Below are 5,645 nucleotides of genomic sequence, written 5' to 3'. Positions count from 1 at the left end.
ATAGTACTTCAAACGGGCAAGTGGAACGCTTTCATAGCACCCTTTCAGAGATAGCTAGGTGTCTGAAACTTGAAAGAAGTATAAATGATACAGATGACTTAATTTTACTAGCGACTATAGAATATAACAGATCCATTCACACAATAACGAACAAAAAAACAATTGAGATTCTATATGCCGGATCAGTGGAAAATTCAGAATCAATTCGAAACCGCATAGAAAAAGCACAAATTGCTGATCGAGAATACCATAACAAAAATCGTCAGTGTAAAACATACAACGCCGGTGACAGGGTCCTTGTAAAGGTTAATAAAAGACTTGGAAATAAGCTTTCAGGAGGGTCCACAAGGACAATCTTCGACCACCTTGACAAAACCTACCTACAAATTAATTCCCACCTTTTACTTACAGGTTGATAGCACTGACGCTTTTCTCGACAACCAACTCGATGGACAAACTTATGGACTACACTGACGCCAACTACATCCCAATCCTGGACGGGGACATGATACTATGGGAACATTACGGATATCTGACTCACTTTACTAATATATCACTGTACGAAACCATGAATAATGAAGCAAGAAATCTAATCGACTTATTTCCTCAGTCACATATGAGAAAGCTACTAGACGCGGACATAGCACACATCGAAACACTATTACGAACCGTCGACATTCACCATCGACAAGCACGAAGCCTGAACTTTTTAGGTACGGCACTGAAGGTAATCGCTGGTACCCCCGACTTCGACGACCACCAAAGGCTACAAATGAGACAGGATATTCTCGTTGATTCGAATAACAAACAATTCAAAATAAACACCCACATTCAGCAAAAAATATTAGATATCAGAGAAAAAATAAATAAAATCATTGCAACTACAAGGAAGGAAGAAATAGATACGGGTCACTTATATGACAATAAAATGGCAAGAAATAGAATAATAACCTTTGAGTTACAAGCTGTCACAATATCATTAACATTCGCCAAACTTAATTTGGTAATTTGAGCACTCGACCAATGTAACAACAATAGAAATATTAGGTATATCTAGAATTAAGGTTTTACAAAATAAAAACAATTTGTATTTTGTTATAAAATATCCTATACCCGAATTAGTTTGTAAGAAAGTTAGCTTGTTCGCCGTGTCGCACCAAGGACGAATACTGCACTTCGAGAAACCAATACTGTCGCTCAATGCAAAAATAAAACACTAGCTGTTAGTTGCGAAAAATCGTCATCTGCTACCTTTTGCAAAACGCTCAATACCACCACCTGCGGGCAACAACTAGTCATGGGAGAGGTGGCAAACTGTTCAACTGTCGCTAACCATGATAAAGGTATCAAGGAAATCGATGATGGTATTGTGGTCATCAACAATGCTACAGCAAAAAGGGTGAAAATGGGAACGTTAGAACGGTCAACGGCACCTTTTTGTTGACCTTTGACCAAACAGTAATAGTAAATGGCATCGAATACCGCAATGAAATAACGCTGCTACCAGGTCACCCGGAACTCCAACAGCGCAAAAAATTAATCTTTTGGGGCACATAGAAACGTTAAGCTTTAACTACCTTCAAGAAATGAATGTGGAAAATATCAACCACATCGGTGCCCTGCGAAGAGAGGCTAACTCAAAATGATCTCATTATAATAGCAATATCAGTTATAGCCCTCATAGTATTTTGGCTTGCCTTTAGTAAATACAAAAAGCAATCTCAGAAACGTGCAATGAATGTTTTGGTAAGGGAGATCACCGAGAGGATCGCGGACGATCCACACTTAGGAAGGGAGGAGTTAACCCAACACCCTAGCACACAGTCAGCATTGCCGGCTTAACAAGTGCACCGAATATGCTAATAATAATAAACAAAGTAACGATCAACGGCTACAAACAGACAACACTCAGCATACTCGCAAAGCATAAGCAGACAATTATAGCAAATAATAAGACAATAATAAATATTGTAAAAGACGCCGATGCGACACACATGCAACGATGAGCGGCTACAAACATACAGCACATAGCTATAGCCGTGTGATCCGCTGATCCAACATATTTACAACCAAATGAAAAAGGAATGCAACAACAACACAAAGCGACAGCAGTTAGGGCAGCATTTTATATAAGACGTATTGAAGTGTTTAGAGTTTAGTTTTTAGTATGAATTCAATAAATAACGATTAAAATGAATTACTTATACAATTCATATCTTAAATTTATCTATAGTAATCGATTATAAGTGCACAAGAACTGATACCAATTTTTCCGCCAACGACGACCTCCACCCTACTACAACTTGCAAAGGACATTGCCGTGTATTCATAGTCCAGCAACTAAGTCGAAACTAACAAAGTTGCAACTTAAATGTAAGTACCAACTTAAAATTTACCTCTATTCATAGTCGCATTTCAGACTTCTACTAAGTAGTTTCGACTTAGTTTACGATATAGCAAAATGAGTGTGAAAATGTATCGATTTTTCTTTACGATATTTTGGAAAAATTACATTTTTATTAAATAATGTCAAGTTTGATCATCCGTTTATGTAATTTTTATTTTCATTGCATGATTATGCAAAATAATAAGGTATCATTTCCTTGTTAATTGTGTGAAATAACCAGAACAACCGCAGTGATTTGAAGTCGATGTTTATCGAAAGCATGGTGTGAAACATACAAATAGTAGATATCTAAATGTTATGCACAAATTTACTTTAAAAGAAATAGCGTGAAACTGACTTATTATTTGAGAATTTATCTAAATTATTCCAATTATAAATTGGTGATTTAGCTTTATTCGAATTGTAATACGCATGTAATTTCTTCTTCCGAATAAAATGGATCGATCTTTGTAAATTTTAATTGGAGATTATTCAATATTATCAAAATCACCTTCTACGAACTTAATTTTTACATATTTCGTCTGTTTTCCCTTAATTTGATAAAATACTTCTTCCTAGTTACGACTTAGTTGCAGCTGCAGCCGAAACTAAATTTTAAGTTAGTAGTTAGCCAGAAAAGTAGCTTTAGTTGTGACTTAGAATAGTTTCGACTTAGTTGAGTACTAAATATGACTATGAAGTTCTTAAGAAAATTACTACGCTTTATACTACGGTTTTCTAAAGTTTTTTTGTGAAAAAAGAGCACAAGGCAACCCAGGTTTGCAACAGAAATATATGCCCGTTCCATTATTTCTTGAGGAAAGAGTGAGGCAACAGGCTGTGAAGTATCAAAAATGTCAAAATTCCTTGGACACACATACGAAATAATGGCAAATTTTTCTTGACCGTTTTCTTGAGAGCTGCATACAGGGCTTTACAACTAAAGCTATTCATAGTCGCTTTAGTTTCGACTTTTCTGGCTAAGTACCAACTTAAATTTTAGTTTCGGCTGCAGCTGCAATTAAGTCGTAACTAGGAAGAAGTATTTTATTAAATTAAGGAAAAAAAGATGAAATATGTAAAATTAAGTTGGCAGAGCGTGCTTTTGATAATATTGAATGATCTGCAATTGAAATTTACAAAGAGTGATCCATTTGAATCGGAAGATCAAATTAAATGCGTATTACAATTCGAATAAGGCTACATCACAATTTTATAATTGGAATGATTTACATATATAAATGCTCCAATAATAAGTCAATTTATGCTTGTTTTTTTAAAGCAAATTAGTGCATAACATTTAGATATGTGTTTGTATGTTTCACAGCATGCTTTCGATAAACATCGACTTCACATCATTGCGGTAGTTCTGGCTATTTCACACAATTAACGAGAAACTTATACCTTATTATTTTGCATAAACATGCAATGAAAGGAAAAATTACATAAACGGATGATCAAACTTGACATTATTTAATAAAAATGTCATATTTCCAAAATATCGTAAAGAAAAATCGATACATTTTCACACTCGTTTTGCAATATCGTAAAACTAAGTTAAAACTACTTAGTAGAAGTCTGAAATGCGACTATGAATAGAAGTGAATTTTAAGTTGGTACTTAAATTTAAGTTGCAACTTTATTAGTTTCGACTAAGTGGCTGGACTATGAATACGCGCCCTTGTAATTTAAAAATAAAATTTCGTTTGTGCTTTATTTAAGTGGAAGCATAATTATAAAAATGAAATCCATAGCCGCGGCGTTATTGCTTGAAGAGGAGAACGAGTCCCAGATTGCTGATGCGGAAATTGAAAGGCGGAGATTTAGGGACATGTTTGATCTTTCTTAGATGAGTGAAGAGTCCTAAATTCATCATGAACTGTATTACTCATCGCTCAAAGCCAGTGAAATTATAAACGTTGTGTGAGCACTCCAAAACATTTCCATTTACTACAGAGTGGAAGATTTGTACGCAAATGAATTCCATTTTGAAAGCCGTCAGCAGGAATTCGAATTCGAAAACACAGAATNCGCAATATCCCTTTTGGTTGCCATTATTTGAGCCAATTTTTCGTATTGCCCGTATTACCGCTCGCGAAAACACAGAAATCGAAAAAATTTATTTATGATGACTTTTACAATCATGCACAGTATATTTTACTTATTTTTTTTATAAAATTTTATTATTTAAACCCACGAAAATAACAATCGAAACGTTCTCCGTCAACAAATTTGCAACTTAGAAAAACGGAACTCCGATCGAAATGTAGAATAGGTATAATCGTAAATTTCGAAGATTGATCGAAAGGAAACTGAACGAAGAATAATAAAGTTGCCAAATGGAGAAAATTTCGATTCGAGTCGAAATGCAGAATAGGGCTGATTGTCAAAAATTTCTCATGCACATGCAACTTGTATGGTACCAACCGAAATTGAACGGCGTGGTATGAAGATGGAGTGCAATGGGGTATAGTCGTTGTGCTGGATATGCAGTTAGAGTTGCACTCAATCCCGACTCTTGCGTCCTCGTTCGCGCACTCTGGGCAACGTGAGCAACCCATGTGCAAGATGCGGTAACCAACCCGAGTGGAGCCTTGGGTCACGGCAGAAAGAGAGGGCGCTTCGGAGGGGCCACTCCGACTTATTCGGTTTAAGCGCTCACTGAAGTCTGCAGCGTCTGCTCACCAGGAGGTGCGGCTGCAAGCGGGCGTCTGTCTTGGAGCAAGCGGCCCGCTATACAAATGTGTATCCGGTTGAATACCATCCACACCAGCAATGCTTGTGCGCTGGGTTTGGGACCCGCCTCGTAAAAAAATATAGCCAATGAAAAGACCCAAAAAGCCTCGGATAACTGCATCCCTACCCGTTGACGACCCCCGAAAACGGAACAAGGACTATGAATTACGGAGCTGTACCTGGAATGTCCGGACCCTCTATACGGAAGGTGCCTCTATCCAACTGCTGGATGTCATAACAAAATACCAGGCTGACACCGCAGTTCAGGAAATGCGATGGACGGGGCATGGCTGCAAAAAATTTGCAGCATGCGACATCTACTACAGCTGCCATGAGACAGCGCACAAATTTGGTGTCGGATTTGTGGTTTGGCGGTGACTCCGACACCTTGTCTCCCGGTTCACGCCCATCAGTGAGCGAATTGCCACAATCCACATAAAGGCGAAATTTAACAACATCAGCCTAATTCTTGTGCACGCCCCGACGGAAGAGAAGGACGACGAGACAGCAGCGTTTCTATGAG

The 5,645-nt window shown here is 37.5% G+C and overlaps 1 long non-coding RNA gene across 1 annotated transcript; it reads left to right on the top strand.

Moving 5' to 3' along the window:
• Positions 1-346: 346 nt before the first annotated feature.
• LOC108368064 (uncharacterized) lies at positions 347-830 on the top strand. The gene is made up of 2 exons (XR_001848326.1): positions 347-558; positions 611-830. It is a non-coding gene; the product is annotated as an uncharacterized LOC108368064 (long non-coding RNA).
• The last annotated feature ends 4,815 nt before the right edge of the window (positions 831-5,645 follow it).

The sequence above is a fragment of the Rhagoletis zephyria genome, unplaced genomic scaffold, assembly GCF_001687245.7.
Source record: "Rhagoletis zephyria isolate East Lansing unplaced genomic scaffold, Rhagoletis_zephyria_1.1 Rzeph_scaffold_02940, whole genome shotgun sequence".
In the NCBI taxonomy this organism is placed as follows: domain Eukaryota; kingdom Metazoa; phylum Arthropoda; class Insecta; order Diptera; family Tephritidae; genus Rhagoletis; species Rhagoletis zephyria.
This window is presented reverse-complemented; position numbering and strand designations above follow the sequence as displayed.